Genomic DNA, 16,692 nt, shown 5'->3' on the forward strand with positions numbered 1-16,692 from the left:
CCAGAGAGATGAAAAGCACAAAAGAGGTCCTATTACAGGCTCAGGAGTCATGCTTGAGAATCACAGAGGTTACTGTACAGAACCAGGAGCTGGGAACTAAGAACAGAACATGCCAGGACCAGGCATCAGGCATAACCAGACAGGTTGGTGATTTTCTGCTTTCATATCAAGCTCCCAAGGCAGGAGACTACTAAGGACTACTGAGAGTCTACAGCATCCTGGGCTGTAGGGACACAGAAATCAGGCTGACACCTCCCTACTCAGTCCAGAACCACAAAGAATGGCGACAGGGGTTTTGAAACTTGGCAGTAGAGAGGTTTACGAAACTAGTGGTATTACCCAACAAAACAAAACAAATCAGAGAATGAAAGTCGCCTGCAGGCTCCAGAAGGCACTATGTGGTTCTGGTTCTAACACTCTAAAGATGAATAAAGCAAAGTCCATGCCCTTCATGAGCACATGAGCAGCTCCCTACGGACTGATGATGATGATGATGATGATGATGATGGTGGTGGTGGTGGAGATACTCTTAATTAACCCATTGTTTAATGCTGGCAATTGTGTGAGGCTAGGATAGAGGGACTTCATCTTTGCTTGTTCTAGGATTATGAATTACAATTATATGAACAGCTAGAATGTTCTGTAAATATACAGTTAAAATAAAAATATATGACAGCAGGGATCAAATAGTGCTCCCCTTAGTATCTGCCTGAGATCCATACACTATGTCTGTTTTACAATAACTATTCAATAAATGTTGATTGAATACTGAATAAAGTAAAAGAGAAGCTTGTCTCTCTCACATGATAGGTCCTCCAGAAGGCGCTAACTTCTTTTATTTTGTGCCTGTTCCATTGCCTATCCAGGTGATTACCTATACTTTGTCAAAAATAATTGATAGTACCCCAAATCCAAGAAATGATAACATTTGTATCAGAAAGTATCCCAACAGGAAACAGATGGCACATTCAAATTAGAATAATTTGTGGAGATTTATTTGAAAAGGACTGTTTGTAAAGATATGGACACAATGTAGGGGAACTACAAGGATACTGCTACACTTTGAGATTGGTGGCAGCAACAGTTACCATTCTTAGGGGAAACGAGATGAGAGGAAGGATTGATTACAGGAACCCAAAAGGAGAAAGTCTTATAGTGAAATGCCATGACCTTAGGTCGAGGGGCACAGGCAGCCCAAGGCAACCCTACAAGGAGGGAGCCAGGAGAATAATTAGCCTGACCTCACTCTCATCACTCCCTTGGATCTCTTACTGGGACTCTGCCATTGGCGGAAGTCAGAGGGCACAGGAGCTCTTGTGCAGTCCTCACAGGCAGCCTCCAAGGTGGACAGAGGGAGGGTAGAGAGGAGAGAAGAGTGGATCAGAAGGGGTGAAAGGAAGACATCCTTAACAATAGGTGATCACTATCCCTGAACTGGTTGTGTTTGGAAATCTTTAAGAGGCCAATTCATTACCGATTTATCTATGGTCTAAGGAGAAAGAATACTTTTAAACTCATTCTGTATTGATTAAAATCTGAGTATTAGGATTACCGTGTTAATTTAAAAAGAGGATTTCACCCAGGCCCAAAATCAAATCCAAATTAAAAGGAAAATTAAGTTGAAATAACAGAGAAACTGTGAACCTTAATGCTGCCAAACCTGAAGGTCAACCACAAATACGCCAACTCCCGACTCCTGGCTACAGGTGAAGCAGGTGGTTTTTCCCATCAGGGGAATTGACCAAAGGATTAATGTGCTGCTGCATATAAATAATATTCTCTATTGTTAGAGAATATTGCAGATCACAGTATTTGAGGGTTTGCCAGTGGAAGGACAGGTGTCCAAAAATCCTAAGGGGAAAATTACTACCATGCGCTAGAACACAGACAGTCGAAGACTGGGAAAATTATCAAGAAAGTCAGTGAGAAAAGCTCTTAACTTAGAAGGCTACTACTTTATGACCCTAAATATTCTTAAGAAAGGGGACAGAAAAATGTTACCCATCAAATGACAGAAAATAGCACAATGGAAGACTGGGAGGAAGAGGCTAAGAATTATTCTGGTGTGGCTTCAGAAGCAAAATAAACAAAAGTAAAACATCTTTATATCTTTTAATTTGGGGGAGTCTATGGCCTGTGGTCTATGGACATTTGTTATTAAATTACAGCAAAGAAAAAAGATCTTTTAGTTTTCTCCTGTTTTCCATCTTAATCATAGGCATACATCCAACTCAGTATACTTGATCTGCAGAGATTAACGGTCACAAAATAAGTATGTTAGTATTCATTATCTATATATTCACCAATTCCTGGAAAGTCATTATGTATTCAGAATCTTTACAGTTAAATTAACTGCTGTTTACCACACTCAGTCTGAATTTGATGTTTTCTTTGAGAGATGTATGCATGGTTACTGCCTGTTCAGTGCAAGCCGTTCGCATCATAATGAGTACTTACCACAATATCAGACAGACTCTTATCTGCAAGGAGTACACTTTGTACTGTTGTTCAAGCATATAATATCACAACAAGTTACAAATAAAAGATATACACAACAGATAAATGATGACCAGTTTATAAGCACAGATACTGCAAGAGCAGAAACTGACTGATTATGATTGCCAATCCCTTTTGCCTTGTCACAAATTAATGGAATAACCAGAAGGTCCATTTCCTTTCTTTTGGGCCATTTAATTGTCATGAAAATTGGGCAGAAATGTTCTCATTAAAATATTATCTATATGGTTCAATAGTTTATAGTCTTTATGACCCAAATATTCTTATTAACTAATTCAGCCATGAATGTTTAGCAAGCACCTACTGCACATACCAGACAATGTTACAGTAATTGGGATTACATCAGTAAACAAGACAGACAGAGTCCCTGCCCTCATGGAGTCTGCATTCTAGGAGAGATGGTAAATTGAAATAAATAGGTAAATAAATAGTTTATAAAGACAGTGGAATAAAATAAAAGAGGTAATGAGATGAAGAGTGACAGGGGAGGGAGGGCCATAATTGAGATGAGATATTCAGAGAAGGCCGTCTTGAGGAATTGACATTTTAGGAAGAAGTCAACCCATGAAGATCTGGAGAAAGAGCATTTCAGGACAGAGAAGAGCTAACGTAAAAGCCCTGAGGTGGGATGAGCTAGGGATGCTTGAGGAAAGTAAGATGGTCAGTAAGTGAGAGGAAAATGATAGGAGATAAAGACAGCAGAGCTAGCCAGATAACAGGCCGTGCAGGGCCTTGTAGGGCAAGGAATTTGGATTTTGTTTTGAGTGTGATGGGAAGTTGCCGTGGGGTTTTGAGATGGAGAGAATCTGATCTTTACTTTAAAGGATCACTCTTGCTGTAAATGGAGAAGCCACTGTAGGAGGGAGAAGGTCACTGCAGTCATTCAAGTGGGAGAAGATAGTGGCTGGAACAATAGTGGAAAAATGGATGTAGGAAGAAGTGGACAGACTGGGGACCTCTTCTGGAGACAGGCCAGCTGACAGACTGAATGGGGGATGTGTTCAGGGAAAGAACAAAAACTTCTAGGTTTTTATTTAAGCAACTACATATTATTAATTGAAAGAGGGAAGAAATGGAGAAAAGCAGGTATGAGGTAGGTAGAGTGGTTATGTGGGGGAATCAAGAGTTAGATTTTATACATGGTATATCTGAGATAACTATTAGATATCCAAATGGAGATAAAGGACACAGTTGTATGTATGTATCTGGAGTTCTAGGGAAAGGTCAGATATATTTTTTTAAAATCCAAATGGAAAATATTATTAGAAAATATTTTCAAGAGAGGTTGGGACTGTGTCTTTAAATTTACTCTGTAGGCTATTGTGTCTCATGTACTGAAGTGCTAATAAAACAGGACAATGTGAAGTAGTAATCATAAAACCAAAAGCTGAATATCATCTTATATTTGTTTGCTTGATGCTCCTACCAACTTAGCTCCAGTATTCCTCCACCAAAAACCATACAACTGCCTATTACCTGTAGCAGAGAATTACCACAATCAGGAAAATAATAATACAGGCTTAGCTAATGAATATGTGAAATACTCCACTAATTCAGAACCAGATGCATTGGTTTGTTAGCTCAAGCCTGAACACAGCAGTGACTCACAGATATCTCTGAAGAGTCATGACAACTGCAGGAAAGATCTGTCGGTTCTGCTACATCAAAAGAAGAGTAAATTCTATGAGAAGCAACTGACTAAAAAGTGTTAATAATGCCTTTGGGTGGGATGTAGGGAGGTTGTAGGTCAACGGAATTTCATAGAAATGTTCATAGAAATATAAACACCTTCTGATGTGTTCCCCAACACATTCTGGGCTCCTGGTTGACTAGCTCTTTTACTCAACTACCTGAGTCATCAGTTCCTGAAAAAAAAGGGAGGCAAAAGGCATTTCAGCTCTCCAAAGAGGAACTCTGAAGTCCTAGAAAGTATTACTTTATACAATTAAATAGGTCAAATGAAAAGCAAACATGTTGAATTTAATAGACATGCAAATATCAAGAATTTTTACTAGGGCTAATGTCTTTACAGTAAGGTCTAAACCCACAAAACCCCTTTGTAAGGACAATAGGACAGGAAATGGCAAAGTCATAATCAGTGATCTTAGATCTTTTTGAAGTGCAAAGAAGCAAAGTAACAGCCTACAGGGTAAAACTAACATCACACCTTTGAATCAGTAAATGAAGACAGAAAATCATTAACAGCTAACCTATTCTTTAGTGAGAATTTCAAAACCAATTTTAAAGTCCCCGAAAATGTTATATTTATGCTTAATGGTTTAGGCCTTCTAAGAATTTATTTCCAATAAATTTCAGAATAAAAAAAAAAACTCCCAAAGAACAATAATTTCCCATTTGGAAACTTCTCTTTCTACTTGTAGTTTAATTCTGGGGGATTATCTAGTGGTTTCTGTGTTAAGTCTGATAGATGGCAGTAACTGCAGCCAGGGGGTGAGAATGCAGTGTATGTATGCACACTTCGAGTTTTACCCAAAAAGTATCCATGTGAAGACCTAGACTTTAGGAACATGTTGCATTAAAAAGGCTTGGCAACTAGATTGAAAGTGACCATTAAACACCTCTGAATACAGAACTCCCACCTTCTTTGAAAAAGCATAATACAATTCATTCTTTATGACATCCTTTGGGGAGTGAGGTATGTTTCTTTCAATCATCTCCTCCTCCCAGAAAAACTGTACATATTAGATCTTAGTCTGCTGTTCCTTAGTGTCAAGTTATTTATTCCCACATATGGAGGAGAGAAGGTTAAAAGAAAAAGAAAAAAGGAAGAAAGTAAAAGGTCATCAATGTTCACTTTAATATGCCAGAGTCAAAAAGGGGCAAATGCTGTCAAAAGTTTATAGTCTTCCAGGACATCCATCCTCTCAGCCTCTCTTTTTCCAGTTTCCTCCACTTAGCTCTCCTTTGCTCTGTTCCCCTCCCTTTAGGAATCTCCTCCCAGTCCCAGTTTCTATGCCACCAATGATCACATCATGCAAAAGCAGGCCAAAAATTAAATTATGGATATGTTTTAATGGTCTTAATAGATTAATGTACCATATTAGAATTGGTCATTTTAAAGATTGGTAATTAGTTTGCACCAAGCTAAATTAGTATTCAAAATCAGTGATTCCTCATTTGACAAAATTTTTTTAAAAGATGTTTTGTTCTTTCCAATCAGATATCACAGATACCATTTGCTAAAAGGGACAGTGGTCTCTCAGGGCAATCGGCTAGGAACTAAAAGATTCTGTGTCAAAGGAAAGCCTCTGGGAGGGAGTTTTGTAGGATTCCCTTCCAGGATACTAGCATCCTCAAGTAAAGCCAAGGATTCTTCCTATTAAGTTCTACAAAGCAAACAAAATAATCTGTTGTCACCCTCACTCCAACAACGCAGGTAGATAAGGGAGGTCAAAATTCCTTTAAGAACCAATGAAATAAGTGGCAAATCATCTCAGTTACCCTGAATGATTCTAAGACAATCTGCAAGAAAATTTAGATTGTCTTTTGCAAATATCAAATGCCAGCAAAATGGAGAGCATCATGCGTACTGAATTAAACACAGGCCTTACATTCCAAACGTGGAGACGACACAGGAAAGACTCAAACTTCCTTTAGGCATACATTAGGCATGGCTAGATCTTGTGTAACCCTTACAATGCCAGCAAGGACTTCCTGAAAATAAGTAGAGAATCCTTTTTTAAGAGTAGGAGCCTAATTGTAAATGAATGAGACTTTATTCAGACAAGCAACCTTCTTCCTCCCTGCTCAGGAGTGCTATGTGTTCCGGGGGTAGGGGGTTCATAGGAGGTAGCATTTCAAGAAGAGATGTTGAGAAAGGACGAAAAATAAGATAATAGGAGAAACATAGCAGTGAAAGAAGTTTTCCATACTGGTTTTAGATAATGTCTGGCATGTGGACAGACATACCAGTTGAAAATATGTTCCATTCTTTCTGCTTATTTTGGGCTGATTTTATTGAACAAAACAACATAATTACATCAAAGCATCTGTAAAGATAAAATCTAAGGACTTCTCAAAACAGGAGAATGTTTGGAGAGGGAGAAGGGAAGAGGAAGAGGCAACATAAGTTAGAGCAGGATAAAATAGTTACAAAACTGGCTTTTGAACAAAAAAAAATGGGAGAATAAAACATTTGAGTGTTTTCATTGATACAATTTCTTCCTAAATCAATTAAAACATTGGCTTATGATGGATTTACACCACAGTGAAACTCTTGACAACTTCAAAATCAACTTCATGTTTGAGTTCCATTCTTTCAGGTGATGAATAGTGGGAAATCAGTGAAAGAATGTCACTTGAAGTCAGTCATTTATCATGAACCAAAATGGCTAAGTGCCCCATAAACTGCAATGATCCATTTCCTATTAGCATCACACAACAGAAGGCAGCCTCATCTGCATTAACAAGTTTTATGACCTCTGTAGGTACAGAGGCTAATGTTAGGAAATGGGTTATTTTTGTTCTGTTATAAAAGTTCATTATTACACCATAAAAAATTCTTTAAGAATACAAACTACTGATCGATTCATTAAGGAATTCTTTCAAAAGGTTTTCCCCATTTTAGAATTTTTTTAAAATATTAATTCTTGGCAAAGAAATCTCACTCTTTTTGGTCAAGCTCTAGCTGGTTTTCTGTATGTAATACACACTTCTTTTACCAAGTCAAATATCACAACAGACTGTACAATCAAAATAATTCCCCATTTCCCCCCACCCCCAAATTTAGGTGACACTGACCATTTTTCAGTGTCTCAAGTTTCAAAATATAAATATGCCTTTTGAATTTGGGCAAACTCTAGTTTTCCTAACTTTAAGAAAAGGCATGAAGATAGCATGTCATGAAACTAAGTAAAATTGTTAAAGCGTTTAAGTTCTATAAATTTCCCATAAAATACAAACAGTTCAAACATGTTAGTGGGTCACATCCAGATGACTGGTGACACTCTTGACTACAAACATGGCTAGTAGTTACCTTCCTACAACAAATGGTATCATTTCCAAACAGAAAGAAAAAGGAAAAAGAAACCCAAATGGCAAGATGAGAAAAGCAACTAAGGAAAATGGGCACCATATAAAAAGATTAGGAAAACAGAAATTATACTTCTATCATTTTTTTTTAAAAAAACCTCCTCCTTTAAAATTAATCACTGAAAACACAAAAATATTCTAATATTTATCTGATAGTATTATTTCAGCTTAATTTTAAACTACAAAATGTAGTTTAAACTACACACTATATTTTTACTGTTATTTTTGATGACTCTCCCCTTGGCCCCTCCATTTTTTTTTCTAGAAGAAACATCAACAAACTTGGAAGACAAAAAAGTATATGGTAAACTATTTTTAATTGTTTTCATTCAATTATGAGCACCCCTGAAGACAGCTATTTTATATAGTCACAAATTCCCAGGGGAGACAAAGAAGAATTATATGTGGTCCATGTCCTCTAGGAGCCTATATTCTTTTTAGGAAGATAGAGCATTCATTAATAAGAAAAATAAAATAAAGCTTAAATGAGTTATTAGAAAATAACTATACATCACAGTAGTTTTCAAATGTTAAGACTAAAAAAATACTTGTTGACTCATTAAAGAAAATTTTGGGAAATAGAGAACAAACTGAATTGGGGCAACAAGCGAAGAATTCACGGACACGGACCACTTAATCTTGGCCTTGAAGAATAAGCAATTTAGCATCCCAATAATTTCAACTTTTTTTTTTTTCAAAATGAAATAATCTCCCAGAATATACGGGTTCCCTTATGAGTGTTGTCCCAACTAGAATGTATTGTTCTGAGTCCCCCACAACAGCAAGCCTTTCATACTTGGACTTTTAACCTCTCTGCTTCCTGAAATTCTCCCTGGCTGCCTATTCACCAAATGATGACCATCATTGTTTTCCTTTCTCCTTTGAAATCACTAATAACCCTCAAATTAGATGATCCCACCCACCAAGAACTAGGAAATCCTGCAGAGTGAGGGCTGAATGTTTATGACCTTATTTATGCCAAGTTGATTTTAATCATCGAAACTTTTCTGACTCTGAAAGAATATCACATAAAGATAAACTAAAACAAAATGAAAAGTAACAAGGTGTCTTCAAAAAGGTACAAAGGAATCTTCTGTAATTCCTTCTAAGCTCTGCTCTGAAGATCTGGGGAAGTGTGGGATCCTTAAGTATGATCATGCTCTTTACTCTTGCTGTCTTTCACCTTATGTGAATTACTGCGACTGTCCTCTAACATGTCTTGAAGACACTAGAACACCCCTCACCCAGTCCATTCTATATGCCTCTGTAAGGACAATCTTCCTAGACCACAACATGATACACATAATACCCTCTGATCAAAAATCTTCAGGGGATCTCTGCTACTGACAGAGTGCAATCCAACTCTAGCTGGTATTTCCCTCAATGTACCTAGAGAAAAACACGAGAATACTTGTGGAGCATATACAGACAACCAGGAGACTCCTTGCTGACAAGAACTACAGAAAAAGCATCCCTAATGGCTCGAGAGGAAAGCAATACCACAACTCACCTGTAACTCATTCCTAGCCCAACATAGAGCTGGAAAACACTGGTTAAGTAATCTGCCCTCTTCAACCTCATTTCTCATTTTTTCTCTACTGCAGTATACGGGCCACGAGAAAGTCTGTAAAAGGCAAATTCTGATTCTGGAGATTCAGCATTTCTAATAAGCTTCCAGATGGGGCCAGCACTGCTAGTCTGAGGACCACATTCTGAGCAAGGAGACCCTATTGCAATGGTCCTCCACCATGGCTGTACATTTAAATCACCTGTGAAATTTAAAAAGTCTGGATGCCCAGGCTATACCTCAATTCAACAAGAATCTTTAGGGGAATTGTTTTTAAAGCTCCCTAAGTGACTTTAATGTAGTAGCCAAAGTTGTATTTTCTCCTTCAGCCAAACCATTCTCTCATTATTCCCTCTACCCCGTACTTCTGCCCAGGCAGTGTTCCACGCATACACTGCCACTTCTCTGCTGCTAAGTCCTGCCCTCCTTTTAAGACCTGATACCAGTATTCCCTCTGTGAAGATGTCTCCAATCTTAGCTATTGGCTACATTCTCAGACCTTCTAGTACTGATTCTCTGTCTCGCACTAGCAGTGGAGGGTACATCCCTTGAAGCTGGTGCTGTTTATTATACTTCATACTCTCAAGGCTTGGCAAGTATGTACAAATGTTAGAAGTACCTTGTTACGACTCTGAGATGGACAATTGTGGGAAATTCAGCAAATAACAAGCGAGTTCTTTCAAGTCTGAAAAGAAAAACAACAACAACAATAAAACATCTTCACAGAGCACAAGTACATTCTCAGCCAGGAAGGGGTATTTTCAGGACTTGATCATGCTTGCCAGATAGGTACAGAGTCTAGTTCCTCTTAGTTAAGAAAAGTAAAGCCTCTATCCAGTCACTAAGATTTGCTCTTAGGAAAGGGCAAAAAGGAAGAAGTCGGACCCCGGGGTCATGACTTTCATGTAAGAAATGGAGAGGCTCAAATAACAAGCCATTCCCTACCACACAGAAGCAAGAATTTTCTGGGCATGATAGTCACAGAAGCCCATTCAAATGGGGAATGAATGGACTGTACTCCAATTTAACTAAATCCCTAACCACTTCTTTTGATAAAAAAGGTTCCCAGTGTCATAAATATACAGAAAAAGAAGGGAAACTGTCATTACAGCTATTTTCAAAAACCTGAGTTCATGAAATGCTTAGTTAACAGAATAGACTATCTTATATCAGTCTTTTAGCTGGAAAACATTTTCAATATGAAATCAGAAGATTAAAAAAAAAACAACTAGAAGACTTTAAGTTTTCAGAATAAAGCATAGAAGACACCTAGAAAAATCCTTTCCAATTTCAAACTGAGAAAAATTTAAATCAGGAGATGTAGAGTCATTGATGAAAAGACTGATCTCTGAAGTCAAATAGGTCTCAATTAAAATCCTACCTCTCTTGACCAAATGTGCATCATAACAATTTATGTATGTATTTTAAATGATAAATGTGGTAGTTCCTCAAACAATATATACTTCACAGTAAATTATTTTCAATTTACTCAATTAGGCCTTTACCATAAGAGCCATGTCATATAGTGGTAATATTATAGTAATCTACACTTTTACCCTATTAAGGCACACACCTTTTCTGTAACTTGGATTCATGTTTTTAATATCTCAGTACTTATGCACATTATGACTTTTGCCTAGAATGAACCCACTCAACTTCCACCCCTCCTCCTCTTATTTTGTTTTAAAGTCTCACTTCCATGCTACTTCCTCTCCTCTGGTTGTTTTCTTTGTCACCTCTACCACCAGTGGCTTCCAGAGTACTCTACAGGGACCTGTATTAGGGTACACCTCACACCCTGAATTGTGAGCACTTGTATTTCTTTCTCTCATTTGTGAACTTCTAGAGCCGTGCTGTCCAACATGATAGTCATTAGCCTCATGTGCCACTATTAATATTTAAATTATTTAGGAATTAAAATTAAAATTCAGTTCCTCAGTCCCATGAGGAACATATTAAGTGCACAGGAGCACATGTGTGAACTACATAAATGTCTAACCAATGTACTGTATACTTGAAACTAGTAATTTTTTTTTTAAAAAAGCACATGTGGCTAGGACTACTGTATTGGACAGCACAGAATATTGTCATCATCACATCTCTTGAATAGCACTGTTCAATCTCTTGGGTGGGGACCATGTCTTGTTCATTCCTAGAACTTAGCACTCACTATAATGAGTTTGTAAATAAATGACGATATCCACAAACACAGGCGTGTTTACACATACTTTTTGCTGAATGAGAAAGAATTATTCATTAATATTTAAACTTGAAAGAAAAACTAAAAATCCAAGAACATGTTTATGAAATGATCAAGATCATATTCCAACCTCTGGCAAAACTCATTTGAGTATTCACTGGAATACGAAATGTATATTTTAATAATTAAAACTGTGTAAACAACAGTTTACATACATACAAAAAAAACTTACAAGAGGAAATACAGAAAATCTATGCAAAATACCTAGCATGAAGGCCATCACAACACAGGCAATGAATGTAGGGTACTTAATCATATAAGCGAGTTGAGAAGTCCCATTCCTTGTCTTCTGATAATTCGGTTATTCTGTTAGAAGACCATTAAGATTTTATATTAAGGAATATCACCAAAATGGGTGAATAGTCAGTCTTATATAGTAGTTTGGGTATGTCTTACTTGCCTAGTTCCACCAAGTCTACTTGCTCCTTAATCTCAGAACCAGAGCATATCCCTCTCATGTGAGAGCATGAAAATCAGCTCGCTGATGTCTCTAACAGACGCAGGCAAGGCCGGCCACACAGCCAACAGAAAACAACATTTCCCCCAAGGCCAAAACAAAGTTGCAAAATCACTCCTTTTGTGACAGGAATGCTGCTTTCTTCCCAATGACTTCCCCAGCCTGTCTCTGTGCCTCCCCCATTCTGAACACAGATTCCCAAGATGCCTAATTACTAACTGGCCCCTGCTTCACTGATGCCACCCAGTCCAATGTCAGCCACCTCTTCCCCAGTCTCTCCTTAGAATCATTCAGCACTAGTCCAAATCCTACAAAAAGACCTTTATCTTGCTGGATGTTCCACAGGCCCCCTGCCGTGCTCTCTCCTTTGCTGCATCAAGTTACCAAACCCATCTATGATCACAGTAGTGTTCTCACAGCCTTTCTCTGTGACCAGACTTCAGGACCTATCCCATAACAGCATTCATTTCACTCCATAAAATTTTCCATAGCAGAAAGTAACAGAATGTCTTTTGCTCACCTGATTTTTGATCCAGAACCATGTTTCCCAATTCAGCCATAAAAAAGGATGAAGCAACTGATAATGTTCCAATGTGGATGAACATTATGCTCAGTGAAAGAAGTCAGACACAAAAGACTACATCTTCTATAACTGTTTATATGAAGTGTCCAGAATAGGCAGATCCACAGAGCTAGAAAATATTAGTGGTTGCCAGAGGCTGGTCGGGGGTGGGAATGGAGAGTAACTACTATAGGGTGCCAGGTTTCTTTTGGGGGTGATGAAATGTTCTACATAGTGATTATGGTTACACAACCTTGTGAATATATGAAAGACCATTGAACCGTATACTTTAAAAGAGTGAATTTTATGGTAAGTAAATTATATCTTAATTTTAAAAAAAACCTAAGTTTCTGCATTTGGGAGTACAGTTTTCTGTACAAGTTTCAGAGCCATCAAAGGAAAACAGCCTCTTAAAGGAAGTTGGTTAAACTACTTCGAATAGAGTTATGTAATTGATCCCAGTAGCACCTAACAGTTTCCCAAATAAATTATTTTATCTTGTCTTTAATCATAGTGATCTCTAATTTGTTTCCTTCTCATTCTGTTGCTTTCACCTTTTTCTCTAAAGCCCGTAAGTTCTGTCTTTGAAATTTTACCATAAAAGTGCCTTAGCAAATAATTTAACTCTTCAAATGTTCTACAGTTAAAACCTATGTACAAATATAACTTTACTTGTTAACTTGTCTCTACCTTACCAAAAAATACATATCCTAAGATGGTGTTGGGCATAGAAGGGTTAAACAGGGATGCTCAGGAGCTGTTGGTACTGGAGCAGGTCTAATGGAGACAAACAGGATATATTATGAGTCTATGCCATGGGGGAGCCACTTTCAACCGGAATTACAAATAGGAAATGGCACTTCCCTCAGAAATGGCTTAAAACACCCCTCCTATTGCTACAGTGCACAAAGCACATTCATCTTGCAGAGAAAAAAGGCATCTAACCAAGAAACCACTGAAAAGAAAGAGGCACAGAATGGCAGCCCCATTAACTGACAATGTGGACAACTAGCACTGGGCAAAGTACTTCATTGGAAGGATAGACTTCTCTAGAATATGGTGTGGGAGAATGGCATTTGAGACTGCATTGAGCAAGTGAATCAGTAAAAAACAAACAAACAAAAAAAACGACTTGTAATTAAGACTCTCAAGGGGCAGACATCCCCACACAGACTTGTGGGTTGGCGATATGAGATGCAAAGAGAGTTCAGCCCAGATCATAATAGAGAATGTTCACTGGCCACTCAGTAAGGGCTTTTATCAGCTTCTCAGAGAAGAATTTGAAAGTAATATCATAATCTATCCTGTATACTTTACAGTTCATATTACAGAATTATTCAGAGTAAACTATGCAGACCAATGATACTTTACAGTGTGGGTTTTGTTATTCTTAACAAAATTTCTAGCCTTTTAGTGTCATTACACAGAGATGACTGTATCCATGGGGTGTGGTAATGGCTTCACAGCCCCCAGAAATTCCACTACCCACTCCTCATCCCTCAAAGTAATTTAAAGTAATCTATACTTAATATATTCTCTTTCTTTAAGGTTTTAGTCCCCAGTTTGAAATGCATGAATTCAGCCTTATAAGGAAAGACCAGGGGACCTACGACACCTACTTCAAAGTTTTGTACGAGTTTGATTGATTCATAATTTCAGCATGCTGTTTAATTCAAAGTCATCATGTTCACATTATCCTCAAGTAATCTGGGTTCCTCCCATCTTCTTTCTTTTAGCGGCATAAAGGAATAAAGAAGAATAAAAATGATATGGGCTGTTTCTCACCCTGCATTCATTCACTCAATGAACATGGAGTATCAGGTACTGCAGCAGGTGCTGTGAACACAAAAGAGAAAAAGTACTTATTCTGTAGTGGTGAAACAGAAATGTACCCAACAGGGAAATGTCCCTGATGTCCCTTACATGGAGGTGACAGTGAGTTAAAGAAGGCTTCACCACAGAGATAATACTGGAGCTGAATTGAGCCAGGCTGTTCTCAGGCAAACAGGTCAGGCAGAGCAGGGGCAGGGAGCACATTACAGGGGACAGTGTGTGCGAAGTCACTCAGATGTGAGAATGCTTGAGTTTCAGGAACAATGGGGTGTAGCTAGGGCACAGCCTGGGGAGGTGGGCAAGGAGATGAAACAGGGACAGATTATGATGTGTGGTCACCTGGCTGAAGAATATTGGCCTAGAAATCACTTTTAGTTAGTAACATCAATGGAATGATTAAAAAAAGTAGTTGTTTAGTGAATAAATTGCTTGGCTGAAAAAAAATTCCGACAGCAGGACAAATATTGCTCATTATAAAGTACTTTCGAAAGGGAAAGTCTTTGTGTATAAATGACAGGTAATAATGTCTCTTGTACAGGTCTGCTAAGCATTACTTGCCTTGATCCTACAGTAAAGCTTCACCATAAACTTGAGATGTTCTACTTTAAATAAACTTTAAAAAAAATCCAAATCATGACTTAGAAAAGGAAAATGGAGCCATCTGTCCAGTAGTTAAGGATTAGATAAGCATTTATATAAGCTATAATCTTTTAAGTAACATTTATATTAGATCATGTTGTGATATCAAGATAAAACTGTTTTAAATACCAAAAGATGACTCATCCATTTCATACAAAATACGAGCAACCTATGTGAAAAATAAAGGCTAAAAAAACTTTATCCTTGAAAGGCATATGGTACTACAATTAGTATTCGCTGAAGCCTCCTCACTCTCTTTTTTGGCTACATCTGGAAGGTAATTAAAATGATCCACTTGGAAGTTAAATGAAGAGGTAGGATAGGGAACGCGGGTTCAACCCAGAAGCCCAAAAGCAGCACAGCATTTGTCAGCAATCTCAAAGACAACAGTAAGTCACTAGTGAACTCTTAGAACCTGTTTCAGTCACTGTAGCCAGTGAGTTGTTCTGAATAAAGTAGCTCTGATAGAGCACTTTTGCATTTTCTACAAACACTATGCATTGTCAACAAGAAAACATCCATGCCTTCATAATCCTGGAGGTAATTAGTAGCAACCAAGAATGTATCCTGTTGCTATGGCATACTACCATCAACTTTCACCCATGGACAAACATATTCAATTCTGATTTAATGGTCTAGATAAAGTAGAAAATAATCCAGGTTATCTCAGTGACGTACTTTTATCATCTGGATAAATATGGATTATTCCCCTTTCTATGCTAAATCAAGCCTAAGATTGAATACAAAGTAATCAACCTGCACAAAATTATTATTTAAGCCAATACAAGCAAAATGGTAATTTACATTCTATTCAAATAGGTACATATATTAAGGTCAAGACTAAAAAGGATATTTTACTGAAGCTCCCTTCTGGGATATCTTTACCGTTGTACTTTAGGAAAAGAGAGGAAAAGAGAGATGGCTGTTAGTAGTGTCCTTTCAGTAAATCACAGTCCCCTCAATGTACAATTGGGTAGCGCAATCTCAAGAGTGTGATGCACAATCTTTGTCTTCTTGTTCTCAGCCCTGGGAGAGTGAACAAGGAGAGTGAATAAGAAAGGCAAAGAAAGCATGGTAGTCTTACGAAATTCTATGCCACTTGTTTCAATTCCTGCATTAAGAAGAAGTCACCACAAGCTAAGTCTACACCAGTCAATTATGGTGACACACACTAAGCGATAAAATGAGTAATTTCTAAAAACAAGGCAAACTCTTTAAATCAGGAGCTGTCCCCAAACTCCTGGCCAGGCATGAGTTGGGAATGGAAGGTAGAAGTCTAGAAAGAAAAGGGCCTATATCCATTGCCCTCTGAAAGAAAGAACAACAAGAGAGGTGGGAGCGACTGCCTTCTATTTGGGAAGTATATCTCTCTTCTAACATCTCTGACTTCTTGTTCTCATGCTATCACATGGCCCTCGCCATCCTCATTACCTCAGTCTTGGGACACACAGTATATGGGTATGTGATGTGTGTGTGTTCTATTTAATTAGAACCTACTTGACATAGCTATCATTGCACTGTTACAGATAAGCTGAGTTTGACTGTTTCCTCATTTGAAAATGGGGATAGTAATGTCTACTTCACATGGTTGCTACAATGTATAACTTAAAGGAAATCACTTTATAAGCTGTAAAGCATTGTCTCAAATATTATTTATGAGTATAACAATGTCTTGAAACAGACATTTCATCACTACCTTATTGGCATTATGCTTTATCAGCCTCCCAAAGTATATATTACAAAGTTAAACAGAGCATTTCTCTATCCACCAGCTATTTTTGACTCCTGAAAAGCAACTGCATTGC

General features: G+C 37.8%; 1 protein-coding gene across 6 annotated transcripts in view; it reads right to left on the reverse strand.

The window, feature by feature from the left end:
• GREB1L (GREB1 like retinoic acid receptor coactivator) overlaps window positions 1-16,692 on the reverse strand; it is a 224,638-nt gene that overhangs the window by 164,840 nt on the left and 43,106 nt on the right. The window contains exon 1 of one of the 6 annotated variants that reach the window (XM_039844901.1): window positions 9,756-9,776. The exons of the other annotated variants lie outside the window; for them this stretch is intronic. The gene's annotated coding sequence lies outside the window, so the exon portion shown is untranslated. Of the gene's footprint in view, window positions 1-9,755; window positions 9,777-16,692 lie in introns of those variants that run through there. 6 annotated transcript variants of the gene reach the window in all.

The sequence above is a fragment of the Pteropus medius genome, unplaced genomic scaffold, assembly GCF_902729225.1.
Source record: "Pteropus medius unplaced genomic scaffold, Ma_sr-lr_union100, whole genome shotgun sequence".
NCBI lineage: Eukaryota > Metazoa > Chordata > Mammalia > Chiroptera > Pteropodidae > Pteropus > Pteropus medius.